General features: G+C 37.0%; 2 long non-coding RNA genes across 5 annotated transcripts in view; one reads left to right on the top strand and one right to left on the bottom strand.

Moving 5' to 3' along the window:
* Nucleotides 1-5,164: 5,164 nt before the first annotated feature.
* LOC127506690 (uncharacterized) overlaps nt 5,165-23,889 on the bottom strand; it is a 29,584-nt gene continuing 10,859 nt past the window's right edge. The window contains exons 3-8 of one of the 3 annotated variants that reach the window (XR_007928103.1): nt 20,369-20,510; nt 18,539-18,628; nt 10,155-10,368; nt 6,420-6,577; nt 6,180-6,313; nt 5,165-5,675 (exon numbers count right to left, since the gene is read on the bottom strand). This is a non-coding gene — a long non-coding RNA (uncharacterized LOC127506690). Of the gene's footprint in view, nt 5,676-5,711; nt 6,314-6,419; nt 6,578-10,154; nt 10,369-18,538; nt 18,629-20,368; nt 20,511-23,889 lie in introns of those variants that run through there. The other 2 variants (XR_007928102.1, XR_007928101.1) reach the window with 2 other exon arrangements.
* LOC127506691 (uncharacterized) lies at nt 10,256-20,440 on the top strand. 2 transcript variants are annotated; one of them, XR_007928105.1, is made up of 3 exons: nt 10,256-10,341; nt 15,687-15,736; nt 20,291-20,438. It is a non-coding gene; the product is annotated as an uncharacterized LOC127506691 (long non-coding RNA). The 2 variants fall into 2 exon arrangements; XR_007928104.1 differs by having other exon boundaries at nt 10,262-10,341; nt 15,687-15,740; nt 20,291-20,440.

The following is a 23,889-nucleotide window of genomic DNA, read 5'->3' as shown; positions in this document are numbered from 1 at the left end:
AGGCTGGTTTTTAGACTGATATGAGGGCCTAATGCCGAAGAAGCAAAACAAAGAGCACAGGGAAATCACAAATTCTGCGGTAATGAAACTTTCACTGTCGATTTCAGACTAGAAAATGGCCAGGCCAGTGGAAACTCCAAGTACACTCAAACTGGTGGCATATAGCCTTAATTACAAACCTATTGCATGCTAGCCGTAATTGGAAAAAGCAGTTTTAAAAGGTTGCTTTTTGCGCAGAAGAAGTGAAGATGGTGCTTTTTTTAACATTTCTGAAAATCTACGTTGAATAGAGGCTGTGTTTGACATTTAAAAAGAAGCTTTTACCTTCTCAATATAGTTGGTACTCAGCAACATAATAGAATGTTGCCGTAATTGTAGCTTCCTTCAAACTTTAGGGGGATTTTTTTTTTTTTTTTTTTTTTTCACAATTTGTTGTTTTTTCAAGTCACAATTCCTTTTCTTGATGTCCAATTGATCGCATATTCCGCAGGCACCGTGACTTCTATTCATTTCTCTCCAGGCAAAATTCAGCAAGATTCAAATGTTGCTCGATCACAGAAAAAAAAAAAGAGAAAAAAATCTAATAACGCAGATCAAAAAGCCCATCAGGGAGCTAACAATGAGAAGCTTGGGAGAAAAAAATAAAAAATCTAATTATGATGAATCATGACTGTATTTCTCATTGTTTAAAGTTCTAACACATTATGACCAGATTAAGTATCTGAGATCAACAGGTTGCATTTTCCTGTTTCACATTTTCATGCTTCATATCATAAAGCTCTAAAATAAAACTTTATTGTAGAGTTTTATGCCATTTTGAGTCATATTCGGAGAAAAAGGCCTTTATGGACCAAACAGAATTATGTAGATCTGCCTGCTGGCTGCTTGGTCAGTGTGTGTAAATATATTCTCCTAACACTAAACCCTCACAGATAGAAATAAAGCCGTGTGCTCCCTCATTGGCTGACCAGAATACATGGCTGAATTCTATTGGTCGTCCTGATCAGCTGACAGGATGCTGTTGCTTAGAAACATTGTTTCCTACCAAAGCCAACCCTTCTCTGCAGCCTTGCCAGTCCAATCAATGTGTCCACAGACTGGTAGCTTATATCTCATGCTGGATTTCAAACATGTCTATGTGTTGCTTCTCATAAAATCATCATTCTTATAATTAATTCAAGTGCCTCACTTAAATGATTAAGTGGCTTAAAATGTGATGTTTAAAAGATGATCAATACACTTCCCGCATGCAATAAACATATGTTTTGTGAGCAAACGAGTGTCGTGGTAATCAGAAATCTAGTTGTTTACATGCGATACGGACTACAGATGCTGTACAACACATTTCAGCCTCGTCTTTAAGTATCAGGCAAATTCTAATTCTGGTTTCCGTGGAAACCTCTCAGAGCCAAACAATGGATGAAGGGTAAAGGACAAGTGCAGGATGCCGATCTTTCTTTTGTAGATGCGTGTGTGAGCGTGCATGTAAGAAGGCTTGTGTGCGATATGTGTGCGTGTGTGTGTGTGTTATGGGGGAGGGAAACATTCTGGACAGGCATAGTTGGGTCCATAATGAGCGCGTACAGCGTGTCATGGGACTCTACGTGTAAAGAGTGCTCGCATCTCCTTGTACATCAGTCCTCGTTGAGAGCCGGAGACTGCAGGGCATGCAAATCAGGAGTGATTTCAACACCCTCTGCTTCATCTCCACCACGTATTTTGCCAGATTTTAAGTTTGTTTACTCCTTGTCATACTTCGCTTTCAGCAAATATGCCCATGCGTACCTTTCTTATGAATTCAGTCTTTTTTAAAAAACCGACTATGAATGACGGTTTGTAGGCGACAAGATCCACTTGTGATTATTTCTTTATGGAATTCACTCTTAAAATAAAGGTTCTTTATTGGCTTTGAAGGTTCAAACCTTGCCACTGTACAAACGGTTTATAGCAGAAAAGGGTTCTTTAAATATTAAATGTTTCTTTTAAAGGGTTAGTTCACCCAAAAATGAAAATTCTGTAATTAATTACTCACTCTCATGTTGTTCCAAACCCGTACGACTTTTGTTCATCTTCAGAACACAAATGAAATCCGAGAGGTTTCTGTCCCTCCATTGACAGCTACGCAACTGACACTTTGACGCTTTAAAAAGTTCATAAAGAGATTGTAAACTAATCCTATGAATTGAGCGGTTTAGTCCAAATTTTCTGAAGAGACTCGACCACTTTATATGATGAACAGATTGAATTTAGGCTTTTATGCACATATAAACGATCAGTAAACATAGAAGCTCAACCGAACATGCTTGACGCGCGAGAACAAACCTCTTCTGGAAGCTCAAACGTGCTGAGTAACACACGAGAATGAACCTCATTGGTTCTTGCAAACATCAAGCAAACATGCTTGAGCTTCTGTTTACCATAATTGATGTTGATGAATGTTTATATGTGAATAAAAGCCTAAATTCAGTCTGTTCAGCGTATAAAGTGATCGAGTCTCTTCAGAAAATTTGGACTAGACCGCTCAATTCATATGGATTAGTTTTACGATCTCTTTATGAACTTTTTGAAGCATCAAAGTGGTAGTTGCATAGCTGTCAATGGAGGGACTGAAATCGCTCAGATTTCATTAAAAATATCGTCATTTGTGTCCTGAAGATGAACGAAAGTCTTATGGGTTTGGAACGACAAGAGGGTGAGTAAAAGATGACAGAATTTTCATTTTTGGGTGAACTAACCCTTTAAGAACTGTTCACTGCAAGATTCTTTGGGGAATCCAAAATGATTCTTCTATGGCATCTTCGTGAAAACACGCTTTCGGAGTGTAGGTTGATAAACCGCAGCAATGCCGCAACTTCGCATCCTGCAAGACCTTGAATTGGGTCGCCTGAGGTTCCATGAAGACCCTGTAACATCTCTTGGACCTTTCAACTGCAAAAGGTTCTTTAGATTATTCAAATGCTCATTACATTGAGAAAATAATGGTTCTTTTAGAAACTGTTCACTGAAAGGTTCTTTGGGAAACCCAAAATGGTTCTTCTATATTTTAACAAATAAAAGGGTTTTTGCAGCCATGACATAGAAGAAGAACCATTCAGGGTTCCCCAATGAACCTTCTGGAACCATTATTTTTATTCCAAGGAAGAACCTTTCCATTTCACAAAAGGTTCTTAATAGTGGAGAAAGTTCTTCAGATTTTTTAAAAATGTTCTTCACACTAAGAAAAATGGTTCTTTTGAGGTCTTTTCATTGAAAGGTTCATTGGGGAACCCTAAAAGGTTCTTATATAGTTTTTAAAAGTTGATACATTGATACACCCCAACAATGCTGCAAAGTTGCAATCCCGCAAGACCTTGAATTTGGTCTCCCGGTGCAAAGAAAAGGCGGGAAAGAATCACACCAGATGAGGGTGAAAATGTTTTAGGCGAGTGCCTTGAAATGGCTTTTGTCTCGCATTTCTGTAATTGCGGCCACTCTCCTTAGCACGCACTGATTGCTTTGGGAGCCCTGTTTTCTTGTTTTTTTGCTTGTATGGATCGCAAATCTTGAGCTTTTATGGGGCTCCGGGGGCCAAAGTGGAAGAGCAAGTAGGACAATATCTGCAGCTTTTCAGGGAGGACACCACTCACTTTAGGTCAGCAGAGATGGACAAGAAGTTTGGAAAGAAATGATTTCACCATTTCATCAAAACACGCTCTTTAAAGGCAGGCAAAGAGAGGTCAAGTGCAGAAACCACACTCAAGCAGAATTACCTTCTCACCCCTTAAGAAAGCTAAGGGGGTTCTCAGCAGGGAAGCCTGGGCACCGCACCACGCCTGCGCCGAGAAAGCCGGCCATCAGTGTGCAGCGGCAATTTCTGCCACTTGGGGATCACAGGTGAAAGGAAATTGATGGGCACTTTTCTATTATTAGTGCCAGTGAAGGAAACATTAGTGTCAGAAGAACTTGTCGAGCTGCTTGTGGTTCTCTCTCCACCCATATTCCCCAAAGGACTTTATACTTTTCTTGCCAGACTTGACGCGTGGGTGCCAGAGTTTGCAAAATCCCATCCGAACGTGAATGCTTGGAAAACAATCTTCAGCGCTGAGATCATTAGCTGATTAGCACAGCTACCTGGAAAGGCTGCACCTTCTGCCAGGTAATCGGGGTTTCCTCGCAGGGGCTGCCGAACAGATGCTGCTTCTCGCTAAATGCAATGAATTACTTATGGGCCGCTTAGCTAAACAAGGAATCGCTCTGTACAGGTTTGCATAACACCGATACGGACATCTGTCAATGTGACTTTTGAACTGCCTCTGCCTCGGCCTGGCAGGTAACCTGACGCTTATCACTGTGCCGTTGGGCCGCGGGGTAGATTAGGGCCACCGGCAACCATAGATCTCTTTAATGAATAATGTAAACACCCTTAGCCCAAGCTGACCCTTAAAATCAGGAGATTTCCTTCGCAGTTAGGGTATATAAATTAAGAATTATGTGTATAAATAAAAAGTCTAAAATATATGAACACATTCATTTTATCACATTAGCTTTGCTTTGCCCTAACAGTATTGGTGATTACCGAAATCATTTTTAATGTTTCTGTAATGGTTAATGTGTAAGCTCTTTAGTCACAGTAGTGTTTTTTAATACTAAAATATAATTATTGTTGGGAATTCATGGACTCAAACATAGATCACACAAAAGTAGAACAACTATTTAGAAGTCAATAACAGATAACAATAACAGAGACCGTGAAAAAGTACATAAAAACAATGCCAGCAAGAATGCAAGCTGTTATCAAGGCTAAAGGAGGCCATACAAAATAAAAATAAAAATTATAATTTTGGGGGGTTATTATGTATGAACAAAGACTATTTATTTGTTTCAGTTTGCTATTTGCCTAATAAAATACAAAATGTTCAGCAAAAGTGTATATATATTTAATTGTATTTATTTTTATTATTATTATTTTGTTAATATGTGTGAATAAATTATATATATATGCAAAATGTTCAGCAAATATATATGCATAATATTTAATTGTATTTATTTATTTTATTTATTTAATTAATTTTGTGTGTGTAAATATAATGGACTATATATATAAATATATAATCCGTTATATTTATTTATTATTATTGACTAATTTTGACTATAATTTTGAGCATGTGAAGCAGCTGTGTGATCTGACCCTTTTATAATTTTTAAGAAGGCACTTTTATCCCTGCAACAAATTGGATCTCAAATTGTCCCTGGTTTTCCATGCATGCAGTTTGACAATTACATTGTATACCAAATGCCAATTTGTGCATATTGAGATTATTGGTTTTAATTAATTGATTGCAATCTCCATGATAAATACCCTCTTAATTTGGTCCTAATTACCCACATGTCATTTGTGTGGCGTGACAGCAAAAATACAAATTAATAGTGATTATGGAGGACACAAATCTCCAAACACTTGTGCCCTTTCAGACATGCTCTTTGTTAAGTGTTCACATCTCATATTTACTCTTAAGATCGAATGATACCGCTACAGTATTGTTTACAAACCCTCTTAACAACCATGCACTTCAAATCTGTGATCAGCGTGTGCAAAAAAGAATCAGGGATTCTGTTTTAAAATTGCTTCCTTGCTAAATCAAATAAACAGATGACAGTACCTACACGATGACCTCTGTCGTACAAGCAGCCTTCTGCTAAAATAGGTAGAAGAAACATGGTTGAAATACAAAAACAATCATGCAAATGCCTGATAATGTACAGTAGAATGGCACAGAAATGCACAAAGGCCTCACAAAACAACATGATGAACCAAACATTTCAGTCCCAGAGTACACCAAAATAGTGCTGGGAACACAATGGGGGGGACAAATAGCACATTTGTGCCTGAAAATACACCTCTTGTGGCTTTTTCCAACCAAATTATGGAAATGTAAAATGGCTGTCTGCGCTTCCTTGCAGCTGCCGTCTCCTAAGTGGATAAAATTCATGCTAAGGTAAAAACATAATTTCCCAATTTCTTTGTTGAGCATAGACAGCACTTTAATCCCATTTATTATTGTGAAGGAGATTCTGGCATTTAAAATTGGTCCATCTTATGAAGCACACAAAGGTTCTGAGCTGAAACAAGAATGTGTTAAATTTAACGGAAAAGAGGTTCAATTCAGTTGGGGAAATATGACAAACTAAATGTTACTTACATTTTTAGAGGAAAAGTGTACAGTCCTGCTACATCCGTTTGGACATAAAGCCACCAAAATGTAAAGCAGGATGTACTTTCTTCATTCTAGATCAGTTGTAAGGTGATGGACACATGAACTACTGATCTAATGTCCTGTGGAATGAATCAAAGCCATTACGACTTACAACCACAAATTCGTGTAGGTTTTGTAAACGAGTAAGACTAGCATATAAATAAAGTCGAAGCAAGAACGGGGCACCTCCTCTGCGGACTCATCAGTGTCTTCTCCAATTGCGTAACATCTTCACTTCCTCGGCACACACTGAGGACTCACATCGATCTCACTTACTGAGGACAAACCGTCATTAGGTGTCCATTTAATGAGCTTGGAGATCAGCATCCTGGGTTTGTCACATCCTAAAAGACAGTACGAATTTAGTGCATGCTTTAAATATATAAAAAAATTCATTAAAAATGCAACATTTCTTGAAATAATTTCAAGCAAACAGCTTAAATATCTGAAATTAAAAGCTCTTATGATAGAGAGTCTGATTAGGTTTACCTGAAAATTATTCAGCACCAGGAAAGATGAGTAAAATATAAACCAGATTTAAACTCAATTATTGATTTGTGAAAAATCTAATTAGCCTCGTTTTGAGGGAAAATGTGGTTGGGTTTCATAAAAATAATGAATAAAAAGGCTAAGCTGAGACTGTTTATGTTTGAACCTGAAGATGCCTGGCCCAATTACAGTTAGTTAGCTGCTTATTACTGCAAAAAAATAATTTATATCAAAGGTCTACTTGCTTATTGTATGGTGATCCTTTTAAAATCAGCCCAGCCATGTGTGTAAATGTGGCAAAATTTGGCAGTATTTGCAGCAAACCGAAATTAAACATTAATTCATAAATAAATATTACAGTAAAGGCCAGTTCACACCAAGACAACTAACGCTAACTACATTAGCGTCCACACTAGCGGATATCGCTCTGTTTTTCAAGCTCGCGCTGCAGTTGCGTCATCTGCCGCTTTAAATGCGCGAGCTCGTAAAAGCAGGATGGATTCCGATTGGCCGTCAGTGTTTTTATCGTTTATAAACCGGGAAAAATCGTTCTGAAAGTGATTCCAACGATATCGTTTCCCTGTGTCATTATCGTTATAGTTGCGATGTGGACTCTTTTATATTTAGCTATTCTTTTATATTTAAAACGATGTATAGAACTATAGACCTTATTCACAGCAGCGCCATCTTTGATTTTTAAAGGGAAAGAAAGCGAGGCTGTGAGGAGTAGACATCTACATCTCTTCAGTGGGTTGTACTATTAGGCTATTTAATGTGTTTTTGGGTTGTTCTGCTGACGTAACACTGCAAAAATATCTTTCCACGAAATTTCAGTAAAAAAACAACACACACAGAAAAACAACAAGTCTATCCCTCACAGCCTCGCTTTCATACCTGTCATGGCGCTGCTCTGAATAAGGTCTATATATCTTTATCGTTATTGTTATCGTCCGTGGTATGAACGGGTGAGTGATACATATTACATTTGCTTAATTATACACGGACAACTAGTTCCATAAAACCCCTTGAGAACCCCTTGAGCTGCTTGGTGCTTTTTAATGTTTTGACAGTGTGTGGAAAATCTAATCAATCAAGCAAAAAAGGACAGTATATGAAATCATGGTGGGCTACTAATCGGAAGCAGATCATTAACTTGGGTGAAAAATGATTGGAATGATAAAAAATATCTCCGTTCTGTGTTTAATACATGACTCTTTGTATGCGAACTGTAATTATTTGCCCAAATAGGACCTAAGGGATTATTTTGTGCATGTCTCTTCTGCTAAAGCCAACAATGTACCTCCCCTGACACTTGTAAAGGGAACAGTGCAAGCCTAAATAAATAAATAAATAAATAAATAAATGCTGCTACCCATTTGCTTCACGCAGGGCTCCGGTGCACCCTGACCAAAGTTAATCAAAGCCCTTCAATAGGACGGAACAGTTCATTGTGCATTGTGCAATTTTAGGACTTTGTAAAATTTGAGGTCATTGTAGCAGATAAAGGTTTCAAACAATAATCTTAAAACCTGATTTGCATCCATATAAATGCAGATATATACTGAAATATAATTTACATGCAATTCATATATATATATACTCTAGTCTATAGAATAATTTTGTTTTAATAATTTTTTATTTTACTTAAATTTTATCATTTAAACAGCTCGTAAACATACTTTATCACTGGGGGAAAAAATGAAATAACCCAATCATTTAAGTCATTTCTCCTTTAATAGAACCTTTTTTTGCCATAAAAGGTTCTTTAAAATTGAGTCAAGAGCCCTAGTGTTCTATATAGAACCTCACTGAACCTTTTTTTCTAAGAGTGTAAAAAAAAAAAAAGGTCATTTTAAGAACTGTTAACAGAAAGGTTCTTTGTGGAACCCAGAATGGTTCTTATGTTACAAAGCTAAGAAAACCCCCTTTTGGAACCTATATACATCCGTGGTTTGGATTTGTGCCTTATTTAACGCACATGATATAATCAGATCATTAGAACAGGATCCATGACCTGGGCGTGTCAGATAAGAGAGACATCCAAAACGTGGATTAATATGATTGTATTAATGTATGAACAGAAAGAAAATAGCCTATATATAGCCTACTGTGTTTAGCACAAAGCAAATTTCCTTATATTGTGGTTGTGACTAGACAAACGTACAGGTGCCAAGGAAAAGCACGATGCCAACTGACACGCTGTGTGTGCATCTAAATCATGCCGTGTGTGGGTGGGCGCTTTACATTACAAACATTAATTGCATGTTTTTAACCTTCGCATTCTTCCTGGCTGCTGATGTTGTGTCATCTATTTATGGTGGTGAGCTAATCAAGCAAGCAAGCAAACAAACAAACAAGTAATTAAGTAAAGAATCAATCAATTCTGGATAATCAATAATATATATGCTACTGGGAGGGAAAAAATCTTAAACCAGCTTTTAGGTGGTTTGCTGGTATTAGTCTCCCATCCATTCCATTTTTTATTTAGATTTAAATGGGTTTTTTTTTTTTTTCCTTCACTTTGGTTGAAATTGGGTTTTTTTTATTATTATTTTCATTTTAGTTTTAACATTTATTTTCATTTAGTTAATGCAATAATTGACATTATTTAAATATTTTTAATGTCATTCAGTTTAACACAGACATTTACCTAATTAGGTATTTGTGGGGAAAATAAATAATTAAAAAAAAAAAGTTATTAAGAGATAAATGGAGTATTAGAAGGATAAATTGCACATGAACACACTTTTGTGCATTCTTTGTGTTTAATAAAGGGGACTTAAAACTGAATAGTGTTTCAAAAACAGAAACTAAAAATTACTTTCTGGTGTTTTTTTATTTTATTTTAATACATTTTTGGAGTAATCCCTGCTAGGATGGATAGATAGATAGATAGATAGATAGATAGATAGATAGATAGATAGATAGATAGATTTTAATACATTTTGGAGTCATCCCTGCTAAGATAGATAGATAGATAGATAGATAGATAGATAGATAGATAGATAGATAGATAGATAGATAGATAGATTTTAATACATTTTGGAGTCATCCCTGCTAAGATAGATAGATAGATAGATAGATAGATAGATAGATAGATTTTAATACATTTTGGAGTCATCCCTGCTAAGATAGATAGATAGATAGATAGATAGATAGATAGATAGATAGATAGATAGATAGATATGTGAAAATGTTTTCATTAACTTTTTGTTTCAGTTTATGTTAACAAACATTGCTGGTTAGGCTGGTTTTAGCTGGTCACAAAAAATGAATAATAAAAAAATATATAAACTTTTAGCTAGTCAGGTCTGGGAGACCAGTTTAGCCAGGCAGAGAGGTCATCTTGAATAAACTAAAGCAAGCAAACCCTTTTCGGTTTATTGACTAAAATAAAACCGCGAGCGACTTTTATTATGAAGGTTGGCTTACAGCTTTTTCAGCCATGCGGTGACGTCATTCAGATCCGCTAAATTGACAGGCCACCTGCAGGGATGCAGCAAGGCTTTAAAGGGACAGGCATCAGATGCATGGGATGCTTTTGTTACAGCACATGGCGAGAAGAAGACGGGCTGTCATCTCCAGCGAAGCGTCCTCCGAAGAGCATCAGCAAAGACACGTAAGATACCCTTCATTTCATATCTTTCTGTTACAGAAAAAAAGAGGTTTTCGAGAGATTTAGGAAAGACGATGTCAAACGAGAACAAAGTGGTGAGGATAGAGTTCATTTAAGATTTAAAAAAATATATTTCTCGTTTAAACATACAACGCCCTAAAGCGGTCCGACGATGCATTCTGATGATTTCTTTTACATACAGAAAATATTGTCTTTCTTATCAAACTATTAGGAAAATAATTATTCGAATTTGTTATAAAATGTGTCTAGAATATAAACTACAAGAGATGGTGTCGGAGCCGAATGCATTTGGTGTCAATCACATTTTTAACACTAAAATAAAATGTGTTTTGTAGGGAAAGTTGCATCAAGTGTTGATGATCCTGATCAACAGGTGACAAGAGCATCAGCATGTCTTCTTGAAGTCACTTAGATGTAATTTGCGGTGGGATTTGCATGTCGAATGTCTGTGTAAAACATGATGAACGCCTATTGTGAAACCAGCCTATGAATGCAGCCCTTTATAAATGACTCAACAGTGTTTTTCAGTTGAAAAGGCTGATTTTTCCTCCATTGAAAAGCCTCAGGGTCAGAAACGGCGACATTATTCATTATTGTTAATTCTGTTCTAGCTCCTATTCAATCAAAATAATCGCTCTCCCCCCAAGTCAATATGCTTTTGCAAAACTTCTATTGATTATAGGAGAAGAGCTCCTTCAAGATCCCTAATTCCCCAGCTGGTGTGTTGAGCGAATGACTACAATTAGATTTGAAGAGCTGTTTATTATAGTTATCCTTGGCAAATCCAATATCAGAGCAGTCCTCAACATCCTCATTTTTCTGCCGGTGCTAATCATATAGAGGTGGTCCTGGTGGCCTTCCCTCAACGTTTAGCTCCAATGTATTCCGATGGCAATTTAATGCAATGAAGTGACATGCTCTCCTGGCTGAACTCCAGCCCTCGGGGGGAATATGTGAATTCACACATCTCCAGGTGGGCTTGTGTGTGGAGTCGTTCATATCTTGTTCGGTACGCAAGGGGGGGGAAAAAAGGCTTGCTTAAAGGGATAGTTCAGGCAAAACATTAAAATTCGGCCATTTACTCAGCCTCGTGTCATTCCAAGCTGACTTTCTTTATTCCGTGGAACACAAAAGGAGATATTAGGGACTGACAGCATTCGTTTTCATTCCATCTTGCTCCATACAATGACTAAGGTTGCTCCTTTTGTGCTGCATAGAAAAAAAGAAAATAGCTTTGGAATTACGTGAATGATCATTTAGGTGCTTTAATCATGCAGTTTTATCTTTTACAACACAAAACCCTTCTAAAACAAATGCATCAGCTAGGTTAGGGATAATAGTTTGTATATGCATTTTTAGGGCATATACAAATTGTTAAAAGACTCACCCAGATTATATTGTTGTCCTGGGTGTGGAACACAAGCTGAATGTAAAAAAGATGGGGGTTGGGAAGAGGGGGAAGCATCAAGGAGGTGGATGTGCTCTTGTAAACATTGAAAACAACGTGCTCAAATGCCCACTCATAAAAAAATATGCAAGGAAAAGGGCACATATAATTAGCTTCCGCCGGATATGTGCTAGGTGTCTGCGCTTCGATCAATTTCAGCACCACAGTGGTGGACAGCTCCCAGTGTCACCGCACAGAACGAGGGAGTCGATGGCAATCATTTCCAACAGCACGGGATCAGCCCCCGGGACAATTTAGCAAATGAATGATTTATTTGGAAGTAGACGCACTAATGTTAAAGCCTCCCTGAGCAAATCGCAGTTTTGACCCCCGAGTATTCCTCCTCATAGCTTTTGGTTCCTGAATGTATATTGTTGTTGGTGGATATAGATAAAGGCACTATTTAGTGCAGTAAAGAATAAAATTGAAAACCAAAGTTGTATTTTTAAAGTGAAATCAAAGTTTAATGCACCTTTTGGGCCACTTTTTTTTACATTTACTGATGACGAAATCATGAAATCGAGTTGTAATGACTATTTAAATGGGTGGAAACGAAGATGTTGTTGTGCACACAATGGGGAAAAAAAGGACAAAATAAAGCTTTTTTTCTAGACGAACATAAGATAGACTGAGGTGTAGGCTGGTTAATCTAGTCAGAATGAATTATTTCTTGCGTGGGGCTCAGTGACGAACCTCTGAAGCACTGAACAGATGTTCTGAACCACCTGTTAGATGCTGACATGTTCAAAGTGCATATTGTGAGATCCTTAAAAATGATTCTACTGTTGTCTCAGTGTTCTGTGCAATATTGTTAACCACCTTTCATTACAAATATAATAAATAAATGGTGTTATCAGTCAGGAAATTAAATTAAGTATGCTGTATGTAATTATGGCAGGTCACCCTTGTGGTCCTGTCTGATTTACAGATATACATTATGTGTGGGAGAGAACGAGGAGTTGTAAACCTGTCCATTTTACCAATTAGACATGATCCATAGGGGAGAAATCTTTATATATATATATATATATATATATATATATATATAAATACCACCACCCTTCTAAGGTGACAGCTGTAAATTGTATGTGTGAACTTTTTTTAAGGGCAAGAAAAAACAATTTTGAGGTAAGAAACACTGGTATCATCTGAATCAGCAGGTTTAGCATCCACATGCATGTTAAAAACTCAAAATATCATGGCTGAGCAGACAAGGAGGGTTGTAACACTTTCCAGTGTACTTCAGCTGGATTCAGAGAATGATAAACATGACATGGACACACACACGATATAGGTTAGCCTATATTTTATGGGTTTTTATATAAATTCTATTTGCTTAAAATGTAATGAATTATATTGAACAAGTATATTTGACTACCTTAATTCATACACGTTCGTGTTTTCTATTAGTGTTACAGGGAAAGGTTGTAACAACCGCACACTTGACATTAATTTACACGTTTAGAGATAAGTTGTATATTTCTATACTACTTTATTGGAATATTATATGAACGTTTCAGACACATAACGCAAAAAAACACCGAGTAACAGACGTTTAAACAAATTGGGTTTCACGTAGATGAAGAAATATAAACTAAAAATCTTTAGTACTCCAATAGTCATGCCAACAAAGCTTGATTAAACCAACCGAATAAGTCTCCCAGTCTGTAAACTGACAAACAATCGCAAAAAACGCTTAAATTGAAGATACCAAACAGCGAAATTATCGATAATTCTCCTCGCTGTTTTATACACAGAACTCATCGATCACGTGCGGATGCTGTGGATGCGCGCGAGCAGGCGGAGGTGACAGGTTGTCTGTGAGCGTCGTGATGACACATTTACATGGAAAAACACTTCCAGAAATGGCAGCCCAAATGGTTCGGTGAGTGTCGCGGTCTGTACTTCGCAAGCAAGAAAAAAAATCGTTTACAGCAGGTGTTCAAACAAGAGGATATGCGCAATTAATGCAATTAGATGCAGCTTGGTTACCAAAATACGGGAGTAGGTCTGAGTAAAATACAATGTGTTGACTTTTCACATGTAGATAAAATCACCAGACCACTAAACAAAACGTTAAACCTGGCTGTCTTGTGTCTTTATCGTTTTCAGCAGATGTTTTCAGTCAGTGGATCCATTTAAAGTGACAGAACGGTGATAAACAAAAAATTTTGTTTAAACGTCTGTAACTCGGTGTTTTTTGCATTACATGTCTTAAACTTGATAAATATCTGTTAGCTACAAAATAAATTCAAGTACTTTTAGAAATGTAGCTTATCCCTAAACGGTCTAAATTGATATGATGTACAAAGAGTGGTGTTGTTACAGCATAGCTGTATGCTAGCATTAAAAAAAAAAAAAAACATTTTCTGCAAGAATTAAGATTTACTTTTAAATTTATACATTTAATTCCACTCCTATCACCATTTTAATTTCATTTTAAGCATTTTAATTCAAAATGGTGACTATATGGCAAACATTTAATTAAAACAGCACATAAAATGGAGACGTACACAAATCAAGCTAACAACTCTAAAAACAGTGGACTATTATTTATTCGTTTATTTTTTTACACGAGAATGTGTGAATGTTGTATGTCAAATTAAAACCAAAACCTAAATCATATAAATCCTTTTACTTGATAGCAAATTATAAACAAGGTGTTCGGTTATATTTCTTACCCCAAAGCTGTTATGTTTTTACTAGGAAGATGTGGTCATGTACGATAGTGATTTCAGCCCATTTCTAATCTGACAGTGTTACAACTCCCCTCATGTTACAGCACTCCCCGGTCCAATATCAAATAACAGCTGTGTAAATATATATAAATCTTAAGAGAGCCACTGCTTGCTTAGCTCCCCAGCAGTAACAGGTTCCTCCTAGATAGTGTTTGAGTTCACAGTGCTGCACATTTGAACTGTTGCTCTGAATTGGATTTGAGCTTCAAGAGGATTTGGCTCCTCTTGTTGGTGTTGATATTTCAGAGCGATATTAGACTGCAGGGTAGCCCTGTGTAATATTGTGGAATCTACTGAAGCATCATCAAGACCTCAAGGGCCTTTTAACGCAGCCGTTTTCACGTTGGCCCCTAACCTTGAAGATGGCAATCCGTTTTTCCACATGCGCATTTTCCAGAGTAGGTTGGACATCAAAACGTGAGAGAATCTGCGTACAAGCGATGGCCATTTGTGGCTGCGTTTGAAGTGTGAATCAGCCAATGCCAGTGACAGTCTAGCAGTGGGGGACGCGAGGGTGGATGTGGAGCTGTGGAGCAGCTGTCCGCTGAGGGACCGGAGGCGATGGGAGGGGTCGGTACGAGGAGCGCAAGGCCTTAAACTACACCCACTGGTACAATAGTAGCGATTAACAGCTTTTCTGTCCACTGTTATACTTTGTCTAACTTCTTCAATATATTAAATAAATAAATTAGTTGGTAACCTTTTTTTATAATTATTTTTTAATTACTTACTAGTGATCCAGAAAAACCTTCAATGAAGGATTCTGGTTTCAAAACGGATACTTTTTCATGGTCCAATGTGTCATTCGCCTCCACGGAGAGCCAAGCACTCGGATCCCAAGGGTATGTCGGCTTTCCTCTCGGTGAGAGAGTGTCTGTTCGGCCATGCAATTGAATTACAAAGCAGGAAGTGAGCAGGACTAAGATTGTGCACAACAGGGTTCGGCCGCAGTGGAGGACACTGTGCATGTATGCTGTGCAAATCAGAGCAGGTCTCGGGAGAGATATTGCGATATGTCTTTTCCGCTCTAGTTTTAATTACAGATAAACATCGACCACAGAGACTTGAAATGAATGTAGAATGGGAGTCGATATGTGCATTTATCCATTATATAACCATGAGAATTACGATTTCTTTTTCAGGTCTTCACAAAACAACTGTGGCGAGAAGCAACGAAGTCCGTTGGTGCTGTGTGAGTATGTATTTGATTTTTTTTTTTTTTTTTTTACATTTTATATATATATATATATATATAATATATGATAGATAGATAGATAGATAGATAAATTTATATCCATTATTCTTAATTTCCCTGGTTAAATAAACATTACATAAAAAGAGAGACCAAATACAATTATATTTTGTATTTTTATCAATAACTATGTAATGTTCCATTTATTAAAAATTTCACCAAGTTAATGTTTTTTACGCATTTTTACATTTATTCCAAAATAATAACTAAAGGCAGCAACAATTTAAACAATATATATTATTTGTGAACTAATGTTCAGCTTTTCTTTTTAATAGTCAACTTATTTTCAGCAGTCTTCAAGCTTGTACGCACTGGTCACAGACATTAAGATGTACCTTTAATTTCACCAAGCTGATCACTCACTAAAAAGCCCCACAGTCGTCATGTTTTTAGGCCATTTTAAGTTTGATTTTGACGTGATATAAAGCGGTAAAATGGCTGAGTTGTTTACTTACTTTTTAATTAGTCTTCACATTAACGCCATCATAGTCCGATGAGAATGCGCACAAAAACAATAGACGGGATTTATCGCACAAACCGATCATATCCAATCATAACTGATCATATCCAATCAAAGCGCGATGGAGGCATTGCCTCCTCTCACATGACTTTCCCCCAATTACCCCCCACTAAACCCACCGCACACTTTAGGGTGTCTGTTTTAAGTCAATGGGGACAGAGGAGGCAAGCCTCCTGCTGTAACTTCACCTGCGGGTGTCGCTGTTGGACACTCTTACTTTATAAAAACGAGTGACTTTTTAAAGTCACATTTTGTAATATTTGCGTTGTTTTATTTTTTGTAATATTGATTATTTTCTCATCCAGTTTTTTTGAGGAGACACTACCTCCCTTGCCTCCTCCGAGGAAATGCCCCTGATATATATATATATATATATATATATATATATATATATATATATATATATCGGCCCATACTAATAATGAAATAATCTGATTTTATGTATATATTTCGACCGATTATTAAATATTAATTTGTACAAATTGCACAATTCCCCTATTTTAACATTTAGATTACCTGTGCTGCCATCGGAGATTTGAACTAATAATTTAATAACACTGTTAACTGTAATATTTAACAAATCTTGAAGACTATCCAAATTTCATACTATACCTTATAATGTTGTGATGCTTAAGTTCACGTGTAGCATTTAAAATGAATGATTTTAGTTTAGTATTTTATATGCTCGTATAGAATATAGTACTAGTATTTTATATATATATATATATATATATATATATATATATATATATATATATATATATATATAAAAACGCATCTTATTATATATATATATATATATATATATATATATATATATATATAAAAACGCATCTTATTATATATCTACTGTATATTTGCCGATAATTTTTCATATATATATATATATATACACACACATTACTATACGTTATAGTCAATATTAACATTTACATTTTTATATATAATATATATATTAAAATCTATAGAATTTAAATGTTAATATTGACCATCTATCAGTTACTGACCATAACATATGGTAATTAAAAACAACTATTAGCTTATAGGTATCGGCTAGATTTTTATCCTTACCCTTTTCATTTGTACTCCCAACATAAATCCTGACCTATGCTGCCTACCTAAGCCCAACCTATTGAAACAATGCATTGAACCTTTTCGTCCTGGTTGCCCTGGTTACGGCCACTTATCAAGGAGAGGTCTTAAAGATCAAACAGGTGTGGTATCCAGCTGCCGCGATCCTCCCGTTGCTATGGACCTTTGTTCGGCGCCAAGCACAGGTGCCGCGGAGTGTACACAAAAACATGATGGAGGGACAAAAAGCATTTCGCCTCACCGCTGAGGTGCCATAAACTGCCCAGCGACCTGTCTGTGCTTCAGAAAGAGGGATGGGGGTGGGGGGCAGGAGGATGAAGGGCGGAAAGGAAAGGAAGGGGGTTGGAGAGGGAAAGTCAGAGTGAAATTCGACATCAGAGGTGGGCACAGCGAGGGGTCCTGACGCAGATATATCTACTGCTCTCCTACTGATCACTAGCACCGTCCAGGCGTCCAACCCTAGGAAACTCCCCGCTAGCACTTCCCCCACACAGTCACGTGACACATATTGTCATGTTGCTGTTTTTAACAACCGTCACTCAATTTGCAGCAGCTGTCTTCACCATCCTTGCAGTCTCTTTAGATTTTAGCGCTAGAATCCGCTATTTCACCAAATCCAAGTGTTTTGATAGCGGCAGGTGGCACGTCCAGGAAACGGTGTTGTATTTCGCCGAAATGTGTTAAATTAAATTTCTACCTATTGATTAACAAGATACGTGCCTGTTCCGAAACGCACAGCCATTCAGGCGTATTGAATTGACGACGGTGACTATAAGAGACAATCAGATTCGATTTGAGCACAATGGCCATGAGGTCATCAGACTTCATTGCGACATTCTGCAGTTTAGAAAATGGCAGAATTGATTTTTGATGCTATAAAAGCAGGCTTGGATGGTTTGCCATGGATGCACAATCGAGGTAATCTGATTGCAGCTGAGGAAATCTTAACTGAATCAGAGGTTTTGCTACATGAAGCACATTCTGTATGCAGGTGTTTCCTTAAAAAGACCAGACCGGAAGTTTATGGTGAAATTTGCCAAATCTGCATGTATTCCCATCTAAAAAGGAAGAATTATCACAGACAAACAAAAAACAGCAGATATACGCGCCCTCATACGACTGTCAGTTACCTCCATCGAATATTTTTCAACATCCCTCTGACAGGCAGATTGGGGGGTGTGGAGCAAATTCACCACCTCCACATCTCTCCAATTTCAGCACTGTAAAATAAAAGGAAAAAATGGTAAAAGGTCGTTTTGACTGGGCTCCTGGGAGAGAGCATGTTCAGGTAATTAAGTGTAGCTTCACTCAGCCCCCTTGTCAAGGCAATTACCGTAAATCATATGCTCTTACCCGCGTTAATTACCGAGAAATCGGTCTGTACACAACTGACTGACAACCACACTCTGGCCTGCACATATTTACAACAATAACAATTATCCGATGTACCGTTACATCTGTAACAGCTGTGGTCAAAACAGATATTGCTTGTGAAATGTAACCAAAGCTATTTAAATTGGGGAAAAGAGGGGAAAGTTCTGCGCTATTAATTTAACCTATTAATCATTTATGATAGTTTCAAATTCAGATAAATAGCTTATTTTACTGAGGTTAGTGTCTAAAATTTAATGGTAATAGTATATTGCATTTGTTATGATATATTGAACTAGATTACAGCCAAAAGTCCACAGTGAAAATCTGGCACTTCATTTAAACATGAAAATAAAGTGTAATTATTTGAAAAAGGTTAAAACAAAGATGGATGGATGGATGGAAAAACTGACAGACCGACCGATAGATAGAGTACAAAAAGACAGATTTTCTTGCTTCCGAAGTGCTGTTGACCTTAAAGAAAAATGAATGAACATTCTGAAATTCAAGTTCAAGTTTTATGTTGATAATATACTTTGTAATGGACAAAATTTATAAAACTTAAAAAAAATTCAAAGTGGCATTTAAACTACTAGACTCCACTGTAAATAAAAACATTTATTTACTCCACAAATCCTCACCATTAATGTGAGTCATTTTATTTAGTGATGATTTATATTAAAGGGTTAGTTCATCCAAAAATGAAATTTCTGTCATTAATTACTCACCCTCATGTCGTTCCACACCTGTAAGACCTTCGTTCATCTACGAAACACAAATTAAGATATTTTTGATGAAATCCGATGGCTCAGTGAGGCCTCTATTGCCAGCAATGTCACTGAATCAAGATCCAGAAAGCTACTAAAGACACATTTAAAACAGTTCATGTGACTACAGTGGTTCAACCTTCATGTTATGAAGCGACAAGAATACTTTTTGTGTGCCAAAAAAACAAAATAACTTTTCAGCTATATCTAGTGATAGGTGATTTCAAAACACTGCTTTGAAGCATTATGAATATTTTGTTTCGAATCAGTGGTTCGGATTGCGTAAACGAAGCTCATTTACTGAAATCACATGACTTTGGCACTCCGAACCACTGATTCGAAACAAAAGATTCGTTAAGCTTCGAAGCTTCATGAAGCAGTGTTTTGAAATCGTCCATCACTAGATATTGTTGAATAAAGTCTTTATTTTGTTTTTTTGGCGCACAAAAAGTATTTTTGTAGCTTCATAACATTGAGATTGAACCACTGTAGCCACATGAACAGTTTTAAATATGTCTTTAGTAGCTTTCTGGGTCTTGAGAGGTTCAGTGACATTGCTGGCAATAGAGGCCTCACTGAGCCATTGGATTTTATGAAAAATATCTTAATTTGTGTTTCGAAGATTAATGAAGGTCTTACGGGTGTAGAATGACATGAGGGTGAGTAATAAATGACAGAATTTTCTTTTTTTTGGGGTGAACTAACCCTTTAAGTCTGATTCCAGACTGTATATTTCTATTGTAGATTTGTAACTGCAGGAATGGTGCTGAGGAACCACAGGCACAGTTTGCAGCTCTCTCAACCCCACACAGCAGCACTCACAGCAAATCAGTAAGAGATGGATTCAAGCATCTCTGCAGTGGTTCTTCCTCAAAGATAGAGCGAGACGGAGAGAGAGTGAGTAGGAAGTGGGAAGTCACCTCCGTCACTGTAAGTCACCCACCTAATCAGCTCAGCTCAGTGCCTGGGGAGAGGGAGAGAGAGAGGAAAAGAGTGAGAGAGGTAACAATTTTAAGGGGTGACTGAACAGCCACGTAAGGTGTTCCTGCTATGTTCCCTCAAAGGACGGGTTCAGTAGATGTGAAGGGAATCAAATTAGGAGAGGTGGCCGGCTGGGTTGGGGGCCGATGTTACTGTGGTGTTATTGCATTAAAGAAATATATCAGAAAGATTTTTTTGATGCATAGTGTTAGCGAGCTAACAAGCGAGTTATATATGTGCTCACACAGTGAGTAATAAATTTTTTTTTAAGTTGTTTTTTGCATTATGGTTGTCTTTTTTTTGTCAGGATTTGATTCAAAATGAATATTTAAATATATCCTTTTTATAACAGTAGAAATATATATATATATATATATATATATATATATATATATATATATATATAATTTCTAAACGCCGATATATTTAATTAATTATATAATTTAATTTATACTATGTCCTCAATTGCTTGCAAACCCTACTTTACCCAACTTTCCCCTCCCTTTTTTCACTGAAGAACAAAAACAGATTGCTTATTAAACATTTAGTCTTGTCTGTTTTCTGTTCTTTCATGTAAACCTTCAGTATTTGCTTTAAAAGCTTCTTGTTTTCTTTTAAAAGCTTTTTGAGTTTTTGTCTTCTTCAAATCGAAAACCAATTCATACCTGAACTCTCTGAGGATTTATTAATCGCTTCAGATGGAAAAAGGTGTTTTCGTAGTTACTGGTTGAATAATTGCATTTTTTTTGCAATTAGTCATTATCACGCTCCACATCTGCTGTGGAACATTTTCATTTAAACATCTGAATGTGAGTCGAACACGTCTCTGACAAGATTTCTGAGCTAACTGACATCATTATCTGCCGTCTAAGCTCCATAATCGGCCGCCCTAATGCATTTTTTAATTGTTTTCTTTCCCCAATACATGTTCCACACATGAGTTGAGAAGCAAAAAAGTACTATCTATTAAATGAACATCTCGTCATCTGCCTGACCAGCTATTTCAGGTCTCTCCATTAGCGAGACGCGATGAATCCATCTGACGTCCAAACTGTCACATCCCCGAGCCTATAAAGATCCCTATAACATGCTCAACAATCCAAAAAATGGAGACAATTGATTTTCGCCTGCCAAGAATGATCGTAATAAAGTTTTACAAGCATGACGAATCCCCGAGGTTATGATCTATGCACATTCTCAAAGGAAAGAGATTTCTCTCTCTCCATCGAATCATCTTTAGACAAATGGTGGCGACAGTATAATTGGACATTAGTCTTAATTCGCATGTTACAGGAGCTGAATTGAATGCTCGCTCCTCTTGGCTGGACACCGAGCTCTTTCTCTCCACGCGGTGCGTTTGGTTTTTCTAATTGTGCCCAGTGAAAGGCGGCCATCCTAAACTGAAGAGCATAATTTAACTGGCCTTAATAAAGGATTACTATTCAACGTAGAGCCTATTATTTTCCAGCTAGACTCCCGACAGGAGATAAATAGGAACGGTACTCTCACCTTTTTTCTTTCTCTCACTTGCTCCCACTTCTCTGGAATCTTAAGTAAATGTATAAGTGCGTGCGGAAACGGGTTCGGCTACTTAAAGAAAATGAGAGGGGACCGAAAGAAAAAAGGACGGCTCGACTTTATTCATACAAAGTGAGGAGCCTATTATGGCTAATATGTTTTTTTAATGGGAAAAACCATAGTTGATCCGAGCTAATTTCCCTTGTGCGGCTTGGGCTCTGAAAGTAATCCATCACCTCAGTATGAGGCGGTGGCGGCAAGTAGCCACGTCTCTAATGAAGCTCTCCTTCAGAGGGCTAAAGAATCGTGCTGTCAGTCTCCGCTCAATGCCGTCTCCTTCACAATGGCCTCCCGATTGTTGCTTTCTCTTTGTATGTGTTAACCCAAGCAGGGCCTTATACAAAATGAATGGGCCGATGTAACTTTAGCTTTGACGGTCCCCTGCCATCCCAAAACACCTGTCAGTCATGCTTTTGTTGTCCGCACAGGTGAGTTTGACGGAGCACGCCATCGTCCGCTGTACATATTTCTGCGCTAAGACTCTCACGGTTCATGTTACGTCGCGCGGGCGAGGAAGCTTTTTAGCTGGATTTTGTTGTTGTTTTTTGTTGTGGAGCCCTCCGCCCTCTGGACTGAAAGCAAATAGAGTGTTTCCTTCAGAGAGAAGAGGGCACAGTCCCGCCGCTCGTGTCTTCCGAGGAAGGTAGAGCTAAATGCACTCAGCTGTCCTTCTTCAAATGTCACTATCAAAGGTCTAGGATGTGTGTGTGTGTGTGTGTGTGTGTGTGTGTGTGTGTGTGTGGAGAGGTTTTAGCGAAATGATGTGCAAGCTATAAGAAAAGGCCAGCTCGCTGCACCTTTCCTGCCTCGCCTTTGCTGTCGCTCTCTCTTCCGTGCATTGATCTGTCATTTAAAACTGATCACTTCATTATCTCCTGAACGGCGGGCGTTACGTGGGAGTCGTGAGCATGCTTAACTGAGTGCTTTCTCGTTTATGACCAGCTTTTATACCCAAGGGTAACTGCTTTGGTGGCTAATGGGAATTCAGGGAACATAGGATTGATGGGACCATAGTTTAATGCTTAGAAATACCAAGTTTCGAGGAAAATGTTTAACAGGATTTTGGACCAATGAGATTAGGTGGGCGGGGATATGTGGTGCTAATGGTCAGATTTACATGGTTGCACAAAAAAAAAAAAAAAAAAATTGTTATTATACGCAGGGTAAAAAATGAATGTTCAACAAACAGCAAATGCAAGTAAATTGGCTTTAGCAAATTTGTTTTATCTAATATAAATGATTTGAATTATTTGTAAATCAAAGACATGGATGTTTCCTAAAATATAGGCTAAGTGACTTTCGAACAGCTTTGATTGTGGAAGATTTCTTGCATTAACAAACAAATGCAAGAGAAAATCAAATGAATAATCGCAATATAATAGCAAAAATATAATATTTTTTAATATATACTAAAATATAATAAAAAATGTAAAAATATTTTATAATATATACTAAAAAATATATATATATATATAACACTTTACAATAAGGTTTTATTAGTTAACTACTTTAACGTGAATTAAGAATGATCAATACTTCTACAGCATTTATTAATCTTAGTTAATGTTAATTTCAACATTTACTAATGCATTATTAAAATCAAAAGTTGTATTTGTTAACATTAATGCACTGTGAACTAACATGAACAAAAAATGAATGACAGTATTTTTATTAACTAACGTTAACAAAGATTAAGAAATACTGTAACAAATGTATTGCTCATTGTTAGTTCATGTTAGTTATTAACTAATGTTAACAAATGAGACCTTATTTTGAAGTGTAAC

This window comes from Ctenopharyngodon idella, chromosome 24 (assembly GCF_019924925.1).
Source record: "Ctenopharyngodon idella isolate HZGC_01 chromosome 24, HZGC01, whole genome shotgun sequence".
NCBI lineage: Eukaryota > Metazoa > Chordata > Actinopteri > Cypriniformes > Xenocyprididae > Ctenopharyngodon > Ctenopharyngodon idella.
This window is presented reverse-complemented; position numbering and strand designations above follow the sequence as displayed.